Source organism: Lissotriton helveticus, chromosome 5_1 (assembly GCF_964261635.1).
Source record: "Lissotriton helveticus chromosome 5_1, aLisHel1.1, whole genome shotgun sequence".
Lineage (NCBI taxonomy): Eukaryota > Metazoa > Chordata > Amphibia > Caudata > Salamandridae > Lissotriton > Lissotriton helveticus.
In genome coordinates this window covers 1,617,713,549-1,617,726,422 of record NC_136065.1, presented here as the reverse complement: position 1 = coordinate 1,617,726,422, position 12,874 = coordinate 1,617,713,549, and the positions used below count along the sequence as shown (strand labels likewise).

The window sequence follows — 12,874 nt, the reverse complement described above, 5'->3', positions numbered from 1 at the left end:
GACCTCCATGACATGTGTAGCTGTGCAATGTTCAAGGACGTTGAGGGGTGTGTACTGTAAGACACAGTGAGTATGACCACTACCCATCATTCGCAGTGTATCGTAGGTCATGCTCACTCACATAGTGCATCACAGATGAGGCCCATTTTCACATTGCTTTCTCTGCTGGCATTCTGCATGTGTATGACATGGTTCATGTAGTGTATCCATCATCATATATGTATACATTGCAATGATATGGCTTGCTCAATGTGTACTATGTGACATGGAGTTTAGGTTCTGCTGTCCATTGATGTTTGTGTGTTATGTGTTTACATGCTCCTGTACTGTCACACATTGGTACACAACACAGTCTTACAGCTATTCCTCTTCTTGTCTCACATGTGTACAGCTCAAGGTTCATCAGCATAAGGCCATATGGCCATATGGTGAGCCATTGCCCACAAGGTGCGGTCCCTGGGTGTCTCAAACCGACGCCATACACACTGTCACAAGAGATGGGATGACATCTGCAGAAATTATGCTGGGGCTGGTCCCTCGAAGTGGCAGGTTGGTGTGCAGGAGCGTGACACCACAAACGGCCCGCATACTGGCATTGACACAGCCAGAGCTGGATCGATATTTAAGGGCCCACCAGCAGCAAGTTGGTGGTGAGTATTGTGCTAAGTGTGACTTTGTGCATGAGTGACTGCCTGAATGCCAGCCCAGAGCAAGTGCAGACCTCTGTTATGTCTGTGGTGTGATGCAATGGCTCCTAAGTCTCCTCAGTGTTGAGTGCAGAGGTTCTGCATGTGTACAACATGTTGTTGCTCATGTGAGAAATCCATGAACAGTGTCATTGCAAGTCAGCTTGATGTTTTCATCCCACATTTTGTGAATGTTGTCTGAAATGATACCTTACTACACATGAAAAGATCTTTGTGTGCAGTGTGTAGCCCACTACACTTGTCAGGCTTATGTGTGATATGTGGCTATGACAATAGTGTGCTCATGTGATGATGTATAAGTGGCTAGATTAATGTACACTTGTGAGCAGTGAGTTGGTAGAGGTCACACCGGTCCCCTGGGTTGTGTTTTTCACAATGATTGAGATGAAAGCATAACTGCAAAAAATATTAGCCACATATCAACAGCAAGGCATCACAAGATGTAATATCCTGCCACAGTGACAGCAAGTGAACACAGGTGCTGATGGGGTAGGTGGTGATGATTGCAGTGATGCATTGGCCGATTTGCATTTGCCAACTGTACACATGGCAACATGACTGGGACGGTTAGACTCTGGACTTTAAATGCAATGTTGTAGAACCAGGCTATTGTGAGACTGTTTAGTTACTATGGCTTAATATTGTTGGATTTGATCAGTGGGTATGCCAAATATTGATGTGACTGAGGTGCTGTACTGTAATTTGATTGATGAACAGAAGCACATGTTACTGAGTGTCAGTCCTCAGTATGTGTGCACTATGGAGGGTGTCCATGTGCATCAGTGCATGGTTACGTTGCGGCTACTGCTTTTAATCAGTGAGTGATTCTTTGGCACATTGGTGTGTCATATGCCAGACCTTAGGTATTGTCACACATTAGCTGTCCTAATGGAGGCCATTTACTACTTCATCTATAGAAGGCACTATCATGACTTGGATCAATGAAGGCCTCTGAGGCAATTGTAAAGATGTTGGTATTTGACATGCCACAACACATGAAGGCCATTCATTACATTGCCATTCGCATGCTATTGTGCATTGTCTATGTGACTACATTGGTACATGGGGCTTATTTGCACTTCATCACCAAAAAGGATGTGTCCATGTGACATATGCTGCAGTTTGAGTGTTAGAGACATCAAATGGCAGTGAACAGCAGTTAGCATCACATTAGTGTGGATTTAGAGATGTGTGCTGTGTACTCCAAAGAACTTGGAATAATAAACAAGGACCCCCTGAGAAGGATACAATTCCTGGGACAGGGTAAAGCAATTTAAAATGAAAATAAAAACCCAGGCAAAATATAATGTCTAGCACAAATACATTAAAGAGAAAAACCACAAAGTACTACGATAGCATGATTGATTTAATTTGAGTCATTAAAAGTTGGCATGAACATATTCATTAACACATTTTCTTAAAATAATAAAAAAAATGTTTAAAAATAGTTTTTCTTTCTGATTGATACATGAAATTCAAAAAATATATTGGAACATCAATTATTCTTAGAGATGTCACGGAAGAGATGGCTTTCGTCTACACGTTTCGACACGTGCTTTGTGTCTTCATCAGGACGATACCAATATTTTTCTAAAAATGAACAGATAATATTTTTTAAAAAATGCCATCCTTGTGTTACATAGTACAATGTGTTTAATACTTCATACTTGTATTAAACTCTTTCGCTAGACGTCTGGTAAACATAACATGATACACCGCCATAGTTCAACATATTATCTAGTTAACCGACAGTTCTTCAGGACATAATATTGACATAATACATTAGAAGTGCAGATACCAATGAATATATAAAAAGGAAGAAGTGACACAACAGAATCAATAGAAAAGAAATAATAATGAATTCAGGTAGTCCTGGTGCTGTATTTCTTAAATTCCTAAATTATGATATACCTATGTTGTAACCAATGTTTTTGTTATGGCCTATTTAGATACTATGAATCAAGGAATTCCTGTATTGTATGTCAGTGCCTAGAATAGAAATTTGTTTCATGAATTTTATTAACTACCTAGGCAATATTATGGTGTAAAAAAACAAACATATCCCAAGTTAGTCCATTACCTATAATGCTATTGCTTAACTCTGACTAGGCAAGGGAGTGTGAGGTTGTTAATCCGGACACGAAGTAAAAGAAGTTCCTATCATTATCCATGGACTAAATAAGGTAACCAGCACCGTTCAAAATTACGGATATGTTTATGTTTGTCTTCAAATTGCTAGCTATAGGTTGGTAGTCTGATATAGTCATTAGTATATAATACAGACCCTCATTCCTCAATATATAGCCTTATAGAATGGAGCTTCATTGTTTATCATTATCAAAATTACCTCATATTAGGCGATAGAAAGGTCTCCCACTGGGGACAAACAACCACGTCAAGGGCTTTCAGAGGATAGACTGTAGTCCTATTCACAAAGAAACTAACAATTAAGACATCCTATGGTTTTTTTTAAACAGAATTTCTGAAACACGCTAAGTAAGGTTTTAGAATGTGTCTGAAGACGAAACTCAATGATACCTACTCGATTACGATTATTTTTCTCAGAACGCCTTTCAGATTAAAAGAAAATGCTGCCTGAAAAGCCTTCAAGATCATTCAGCTTTTCGTCAAGGTTTTCGAAAATGAAAATGGAGAGCTTCCGCAGCTAAATAGTATACATTTGTATAATGTCACGGGATTTACCTGAATCAGAACAGACAAAAGAAACATCCCGCGTGTGGCTGTAGTTTGTCTATAAGGCGTAACTCTAGATTTAAAAACAAATCCGTATTCCCAATTGTCTGAAAAAGATAGTCATAAGGGAATGATATTAATATGCGAATGATAGTCAGAAAGCACTCATTTGCATAATGTCGTAAAGCTTTCCCTAAAAGAGCATCAAACGGAAAGCATTATCAGTACCGATTTATCGTTTGCTTCTGTGGTGGGGCAATAACCTTAAAGGCAACTTGAATGCTCTTGACTTTCTAAGGAACACAATAGTGACCGAGTCTTGCCGCCCAAGATTAAGGCAATGACGTATAAACATTGTGTGTTTATTATTACGAGAATTTACCTGGAAATGTATCAAGCAGGATACGTAACCGACGTATAACTTGTTTTTGTATGTGTAGTATATCGCCAGACACCGAGACCGATATACCATTCCAACTGTGTATGATATTCTAAAAAGAGGGGGCAAGTTAAGGATATGCAGTTAGAAACTGATGTAGTAGGTTCCCTTAATGGAAACGGGCACATAATCTAGCCATCATTCACGTACCTGTTTGAAAGTTCCTGAAAATGGCGGGAATGGTGTCTGGTCGCTCGGCTATCACGAAAAATTTTGAAAGGGCGATTCTGATTTGCTTATATATGCAGTTTGTTGAATGGATGTGAAAATAGGGCACTCCCTCTCTTAAAGGGGAAGATGTTTATTCAACCATCGGATATGTGTGTTCTACCTGACACCTATATCAGTTGGAATCACGGACAATGTGCATTGTCGAATATCAGCAAACTTTTCTATGTATGTAACTAATAATAACAAAAGATCAAACAGAGTTTCTGAGTGATATTGCTGGGCACACGCAGTCATGTGGGGGGAGGAGAGGAGAAAAGAGACAGACTGTTCATGGGCAAAAGGACTTGGTACATCTACACAGTTGCCACCAATGTACAACTGTAGTTGTGCTTCAGTGCCAAACATAGTGGATTTAAAGAGGTAATATCACTTGCAAATGGATATATTTTACTATGTATCTGTGGTGTTCAGTGAAATATACTTCAAATGGGACTGAGGCAACATATTTGGATGTGAAGCTATCATACCTACAGGCAAGTAGGTGTGCCTATAGACAATTGAACGTGATGTTCAAATGTAGGTACATGCGCATCTATTTGGCTGTGTCAACGCAACATGGAACATGGCTATCAACTAAGAATGTTTCCATGCATTAGCTGATGATTGCACAGATTTGGAATATGCTGAAAGTACATTGAGTAGTTAAATGTGAGATTTTCAGTCAAAGTATTCGTGTTTGAATTGCATATAATGTTTATGAGTATGGCACCATGCTAAACCTATGTCTCTGTCTCTTGCAGCATCTACAGAGGGCAGGGAAGTACAGGGGCCCGACAACATTGGGGAAGCTACTTGCATGACTGGTACGCAGGAGTTCAGTGACACTGAGGGGACCAACGCCTCAGAGGAGGACAGGAGTACCCTGGGGAATTCACGCCCGGAAGCACCAACCTCCACATCTTCCCAGTGCATCGGTGACTCCTTGGTGTTGACAGGCACAGGAAGTTCAAGATCTGCATCTTCTTCTACCACATCTTGTCCTGTGTCCACCCTCTCGAATGCTCTCCAAAGTGCTATCCGTGCCTGTAGCCCCAAGAAGAGTAGAGTCTCCTTCCCGCCAGGCACTGCTGCCCCTGTCTCCCCTGCTACCCTCAGTGTGGAGGCCATAGACATTTTGCGTCAGCTGTGTGTGGGTCAGACTGTACTTCTGAATGCCCTGCAGGATCATGGAAACAAGTTGTCACAGGTTGTTGCATTCTTGGAGGGCATTCCTTCGGACATGGTTGGTCTACACCAGACTGTCCAGTGTTTGTCCTCCACAGTGACAGCAGCCATTCAGCAGTCCCAAGCTCCCAGTCCAGCTCCTATGCCTTCTGCCACCACACTCCCAGTGTCCCTACCTGACCAGAGTACACACACACCAGAGCCCTCAGGCACCCAGTCATCTACATGCAGCACACAACAGCAGAACTCTAAGGGAACCAGACACCATCCACCATCACCACAGCACACTAAGAGCACACATGATCGCACCGCAAAAAATCCATCACAGGACACTCAGGGATAAAAGGCCAAAAAAAGGCATCCTTATTGCATTCCTCAGATTCATCACCATACAAGGGCACGCCCATCCCCACACCTGATACCAAAGACACACAAACACTTGCCCTGTCTGCAGTGAACCTGCTGCCTGTCACAGCTACCCCCAAACATATTCAGAAGGCAGTTTCACTCAAAACTTCGACTCCCACCCACACCCCTGTCAAGTGTGGACAAGAGAGCAAAGTGGGGAGTGTAGCTCCACAACAGGGGATGCAGGGGAAAAGGCAATCCCGACCCCAGCATATCACCAGGTACAGCAAATCCACCACCACCTGCTACACCTTTGAGGAAGAGGGAAGCTGTTGGGGCCACCTCACTCTTCACTTGTGGCAAGAAACTTGTGGGACATCGTATACTAAAACAATTGCGACCCAGCCCTCCACATTCACCATCAGCCACTAAGCCCCCACACAGCATGTCTCCACCTCCCTGTGCCACCACTACACCCAGTCCTAGCAGCCCTCAGGCTCCGACATCCATGGATCCCTCTTCCTCAGCCAGTTCTCTCCCTCCCAGGTCCACTCCTCTGACTAACCCAGACAATCAGCCCCCTCCCAGTTCAACTTCTATCAAATTTCAAAGCCAAATCCCTCTCCCACCCCATTCCTCCCTGAGAGGTGCTTGGACTGCCCATTTGAGGCCCCTATTCTGTGGTGATGCCCATGGCAGTGGACTGTGTTACATGTTCGTTGTGCAAGTTTTCATGTACACATGTGCGGACTTGAAATTTGGACTGCCCAATGGCCTTAATGTTTTGCACTTTTGAGGCCGAGAGTTTATATAATAAAGACTGAGATTTATGTTCTGAGCTTTGTTGCTGCCCTTGCTAATGATGCAGTGCAATGTATGTGTATATGTTCATCTGTTACATGCTCTGTAGGCCACATTCACCTTGGCAACGTCTTGATTTTCTTTTCCAGAGGCTGCCAGAGCTTCCAGCCACTTTTGTGCTTCTTGACTCAGAGGCTTGAGGGTGCAATGATGCTTGTCTGTGATGGTCTACTCTTGTCCTAATCATTCTATTGTCGGGTAATGTGGCAGGCTCCATGGGGTGCCTGCCACAGGGTGCAAGGTTTTTACCAACCCCAGCTTTTTCAATGCGAGCCTGTGCTCTTGTTCAGGACAAAGGCTCCTATTGAAGTCAATGCGAGCCTGACCAAAACAATGTTGGGAAGCATTGTAATTGGTTGTCGGGACTCACAGGACCTGATTCATTTGGAAACTAGTCTGGAACCGATTAGTTCGGGACAGTTTCCTAACAACATCATAATCTGGCCCTAAGAGGGCAGTATTTAGTATTCTCACTACACTCCAAACTGAGGGGCTGATTACGATGGTGGTCGTAGGCACCTTCGCAGTATTGGTGGTGGCAGAAATCGTCCATTTAGTTACTCCTGCGGCGGTCCTTGCGACAGCCATATTACAATAGGCAATGGTAGCCCTTTTTCAAACCGTCGGGAAGTTTCCGGATCTGCCAGATATTTAGTTCTGCAACGGTGCCAGAGGGAGCCAATAGAGAAAGACCGCCATGCGGAATGACGTCACAACCGCCGGACAGATCACGATGTGTAAAACAGCGCATCAGAATGTAGCAGAGAAACCACCTATTCGGAGATGGTAGAAGTACAACTGTGGGGATAGAAACCCGAGTCCAAGACACCTCCACCCGTTCCTGGCCGCCATGGATCCTGCTCTACAAGCCCTTCTGCTGCTGTACTCGATCCACTACCAGCAGATAAGATGCAGGCGCTGCATAAGACCCTAGCAAAACAACAACATCACACAACTGTTGCAGTGAAATACGTGTCATGTCAACAACAAACACCCTGGTGGACACAGGAACATATCCCATAGTCCAATTACACATGTCTTGCATGTAACATCTTGTCACATCTGCATCGGCATCACCCATCTCCATAAAAATGTTTGCAACTAGCCCGGTCATGCCTATCATGTCACCACCATGTTTGGATGAGGGGTCCCTTGGGTACCCCCACTGGCTACAGTTGTATGTCTCCGGATAACGGTGATGGATCAAGCCCTGATCTTTGGACTGGGTAAGAGTGGTCTGCTTAATTCAGACACTCTGTTCATCACCACCCCCTTTTCTGTATCGTTTTTGGCCACTATAGGTGTGGCAGGGTATACTCAGACATGAGTCCCTTTCTCACTGCTCCATCAGGATTCAAGCAAGCCGGGCCGAAGAGGCTGAAATGCCAGAAACCGGTCCCCGGTAGCTTGTCTCCTTTCTGGTGAAGAATTGGCTTGGTAGTTTGGTCTGCCCTGTTCCCATGATGCACTGGGCCAGGGACAGACTAATTTGCATATAGCCAGGTTCTGAGCTGGGATGGGGCAGTGAGATAAATAACGGTGATGGATCAAGCCCTGATCTTTGGACTGGGTAAGAGTGGTCTGCTTAATTCAGACACTCTGTTCATCACCACCCCCTTTTCTGTATCGTCCGGATAAAGGAGGGCCTGCAGTGGGCCCCCAAAGACTGATTCCGGGGCTCTTCAGTGTCGGGCAAACTGAATCGGAGCGGCTGTCTGAATCGGTCATTGTAATCGCTCTTTTGTAAACTGTGTCCACAGAGCTGTACAAATCAGCTTTGAGAGACTCGGGCAATCCAGTTGCCTTCTGGATCCGATTCAGACTGCTCAAATGGTTTTCGGGCATTGTAATCGGTTGTTAGGAATCCGTATGATTCGGTCAGAACAAAGGGTTTCGAATCAATCAATCAATCAATCAATCAATCAATCAATCAATCAATCAAAGCATTTATATAGCGCACTACTCACCCGGAGGGTCTCAAGGCGCTGGGGGGTGGGGGGTCCGCTACCGCTCGAACAGCCAGGTCTTGAGCTGCTTCCTGAAGGCGAGGTGGTCTTGGGTCAGGCGGAGGTGGGCCGGGAGGGAATTCCAAGTCTTGGCGGCCAGGTAGGAGAAGGACCTTCCTCCTGTGGTGGCTCTTCGGATGCGGGGGACGGCGGCGAAGGCGTGGCTGGTCGATCGGAGCTGGCGTTTGGGAGCGTAGAAGTTGAGGCGGCTGTTTAGGTATCCTGGGCCTTGGTTGTGTAGGGCTTTGTGTGCGTGGGTGAGGAGCCGGAAGGTGATTCTTTTGTTGACCGGGAGCCAGTGCAGATCTCTCAGGTGTCCGGATATGTGGCTGCGGCGGGGGATGTCCAGGATGAGTCGTGCTGAGGTGTTCTGGATCCGCTGGAGTCTCTTCTGGAGTTTGGCGGTGGTTCCGGCGTAGAGGGAGTTGCCGTAGTCCAGTCGGCTGGTGACGAGGGCCTGGGTGACCGTCTTCCTGGTCTCGGTGGGGATCCACCGGAAGATCTTACGTAGCATGCGCAGGATGTTGAAGCACGACGAGGAGACGGCGTTGACTTGTCTGGTCATGGAGAGGGAGGAGTCCAGGATGAAGCCCAGGTTGCGTGCGTGGTCTGTTGGTTTGAGTGCGCTGCCCAGGGCGGGGGCCACCAGGAGTCGTCCCAGGCGGAGGGTGAGGATCCCAGGATGAGGACTTCCGTCTTGTCCGAGTTCAGTTTCAGGCGGCTGTTCGACATCCATTTGGCTACGTCTGTCATTCCTTCGTGCAGGTTGGCTCTGGCGGTGGCGGGGTCGTTGGTGAGGGAGAGGATCAGCTGGGTGTCGTCGGCGTAGGAGATGATGTTGAGGTTGTGCTGGCGTGCGATGGCTGCGAGGGGGCTCATGTAGACGTTGAAGAGTGTTGGGCTGAGCGAGGAGCCTTGGGGAACGCCGCAGATGACTTCGGTGGCCTCCGATCTGAACGGGGGGAGGCGGACTCTCTGTGTCCTTCCGGCGAGGAAGGAGATGATCCAGTCCCATGCCTTCTCCTGGATGCCGACGTTGCTGAGGCGCTGTACTAGGGTACGGTGGCAGACAGTGTCGAAGGCCGCGGAGAGGTCCAGGAGGATGAGGGCCTCTGTTTCTCCGTTGTCGAGCAGGGCTCGGATGTCATCGGTAGCTGCGATCAGGGCGGTCTCGGTGCTGTGGTTGGCCCGGAAGCTGGACTGCGAGAGGTCGAGGGAACCATTTGTCTCGAGGAAGGCGGCCAGCTGCTTGTTGACGGTCTTCTCGATGACTTTTGCCGGAAACGGGAGCAGCGAGATGGGGCGGTAGTTCTTGAGGTCGGTGGGGTCGGCTGATGGTTTCTTAAGTAGAGCGCTGAGTTCGGCATGCTTCCAGCTCTCCGGGAAGGTAGCGGTGTCGAAGGAGGTGTAGACGATGTCCCGCAGGTGGGGTGCGATGACAGCGTCGGCCTTGTTGAAGACGTGGTGAGGGCAGGGGTCGGTCGGAGATCCGGAGTGGATGGAGTTCATCGTGCGGATGGTGTCTTCGGTGCTGATCGGGGTCCATGCGCGGAGGGTGGTGGTGGGGGGCGATGGTTCGGTCGTGGCGTGCGTCGGTTGAGTGCTGAAGCTGTTGTGTATGTCCACGATCTTGTTGTGGAAGTAGGAGGCGAGGGAGTTGCAGAGGTCTTGTGAAGGGGTGATGTCGTTGTTTCCGGCGTTGGGGTGGGAGAGCTCTTTCACGATGTTGAAGAGTTGCTTGCTGTTGTGTGCGTTGTTGTCCAGTCGTTCCTTGAATGCAGTTTTCTTGGTGGTGCGGATCAGTTGGTGGTGTTTTCGGGTGGCGAGCTTGAGGGCAGTCATGTTGTCCGGTGTTGGGTCTCTGCGCCAGGTTTTCTCGAGTGCTCTGCAGTTCTTCTTGGAGCTCTTGAGTTCGTCGTTAAACCATGGGGCTTTCTTGCTGCCGGGTCTGCTCGGCGGGGTCTTCAGAGGGGCGAGATTGTCTGCGCAGTCGCTGATCCACTTCGTGAGGTTGGTGGCCGCTTGGCTGGGGTTCGTTGAGCTGGCGGGAGGGTTCTTGCTCAGGGAAGTAGCGAGCTGGTCTGCAGTGATCTTGTTCCAGCTTCTGCGGGGAACCTGTTGCTGGTGATGGTGGAGCGTGGTCCTCCTGAAGCTGAAGTGGACGAAGCTGTGGTCCGTCCAGTGGAGTCCCGTGGCGTGACTGAAGGTGATGTCCTTGCTGGAAGAGAAGACCGGGTCGAGTGTGTGTCCGGCGTAGTGGGTGGGGGTGGTCACCAGTTGCTTGAGTCCGAGGTTGGCGAGGTTGTCCAGCAGGGTGGTGGTGTTGCGGTCGTTGTTGTTCTCCAGGTGGAAGTTGAGGTCCCCGAGGAGGATGTAGTCGGCGGAGGGGAGGGCGTGTGGGCTGATGAAGTCGGCGATGTCTTCGCTGAATTGGATGCGTGGTCCCGGGGGTCTGTAGATGAGGGTGCCTCAGAGGGTGGTCTTGGGGTTGACGTGGATCTGGAAGTGCAGGTGTTCGGCGGGTGCGAGGGTGTCGTCGTGTTGGTCGTGATGCGGATGGTGTTCCTGTGGATGATTGCGATGCGTCCTCCGGTCTGGTTGATGCAGTCTCTCCGGATGATCTTGTAGCCATCCGGGGTGGTGATGGCGATGTCGGGCGCTGAGGAGGCGTTCATCCAGGTTTCCGTGAGGAAGGCGACGTCTGGGGCTGTGGTGTCGAGCAGGTTCCAGAGCTCGATGGCGTGTCTGTGGATGGAGCGGGTGTTGAGCAGGATGCACTTCAGGTGGGTGCTGCTGGAGGTCGGCTTGGTGGGTGCTGGTGAGGCGTGAGTCCGGTTGCAGGTGAACTTGCAGGCATTGCAGCAGAAGGGTCCGTGGGTGCGTCTCGGGGTGGCTCGGTAGCATCCCGGGGATCGGCGGGAGTTGAGTGTGTTGAGGGTGGCGGCGTCGTACGTCCGGCGGGTGGGCTGGGGTCTGCGGGGTCTGCGAGGGCCAGGGGTCCTGGCGCTGGGCGCGGTCCAGGCGCTGACGGGCGTAGACGGGCTTACCTTTGGCGCACCTTCGGCGCTCATTCGGTGCTCCCGCTGCGCGCGTCCGCTGCGCGGTCGCTCTGGGGGCGTAATAAGAAGGGGGACGTGAGGGCGGGTCAGCTGGGCGGCGGCGGGAGCGGCTCAGCCAATGGGCCGGTGGTGGGCGGGGCCTGGGCGAGCAGCAGCGGGAACTGGCGAGCGGCCGGCTCTGCAGTGGCTGGGCCGCTCGTGGGACCAGGGGGGCGTCTGTGGCGGCGGGAAGAAAATGCGGGAAAAGATGCGGCAGGTAGGCTGGAGCAGGGGGCGGCAGGAGGAGCAAGGGGGTGACCCAGCCTGGTGAGAGGCGCAGCGGTCACTCCCGAGCACTCCTAGCTGTCCCCTTAAGAAGGGGGACCTGAGGGCGGGTCAGCTGGGTGGCGGCGGGAGCGGCTCGGCCAATGGGCCGGTGGTGGGCGGGGCCTGGGCGAGCAGCGGCGGGAACTGGCGAGCGGCCGGCTCTGCAGTGGCTGGGCCGCTCGTGGGACCAGGGGGGCGTCTGTGGCAGCGGGAAGAAAATGCGGGAAAAGATGCGGCAGGTAGGCTGGAGCAGGGGGCGGCAGGAGGAGCAAGGGGGTGACCCGGCCTGGTGAGAGGCGCAGCGGTCACTCAGAATCAGATTCTGCAATACCGAAACCCATCGGAGCCTTTTCTAACGACATCGTAATTGGGCCCTTAGTGTGTAACACCTCCCATGACTTATTTTGTAGTGGAGGAGGAATAATAAATATCACCACTTTGGTGTCCAAAACCTTCCTTCAATTAGAGCTTATGATAGTGGTGGTCAGGCCTCCAACAGGCCACCAACTGGCCATCAGACAGCCCTTCGGTCCAACTACTGTATTATTATACTGGAGGTTTGACCCACAGCTGTTGGATGCAAGACCTCCACCTCCATCAGGATCATAGATCCTTACAGTGTGGCATACAGAGAAGCATCCAAGAATGGTGGCTTTTCCGAGGCAAGCACCACGCTTTGGATTTCAATATTAAGCCTGTGAGAAGTTCACAGAGTTACTCAGAACTCAACGAAGTGTCAAAAAAACTAACAGAAACTCGCACAGTGCAACAGGTCACTGGTTCTTTTTGTGACTCAACGTGAGCGGTAGCAACCATCCGCAACCTCCCATGTTGAGAAATGTAATTGGGAAGGGGTCTAGAGTTGGATTTTCCTTGCTCGTGCTCCCCATCTTACCATTGGTGAGCAGCAGCCAGGAAAAAACTCCGCTCCGCTAATTAGAGCAGAGTTTTTCGAAACTCCGTAAGCTTGTTTTGAGTGCAAAAAACTTGGAAAACTCCGTGAACGGGACGGAACTCAATACCCAGGCTTACTCAATATCCCTTTCTGACAGATTTTTT

General features: G+C 49.6%; 1 long non-coding RNA gene across 1 annotated transcript in view; it reads right to left on the bottom strand.

Moving 5' to 3' along the window:
- Nucleotides 1–2,093: 2,093 nt before the first annotated feature.
- The window catches only part of LOC144753736 (uncharacterized), a 109,017-nt gene continuing 98,236 nt past the window's right edge, over nucleotides 2,094–12,874 (bottom strand). Inside the window, exon 3 of the long non-coding RNA XR_013594504.1 lies at nucleotides 2,094–2,297. This is a non-coding gene — a long non-coding RNA (uncharacterized LOC144753736). The remainder of the gene's footprint in view (nucleotides 2,298–12,874) is intronic.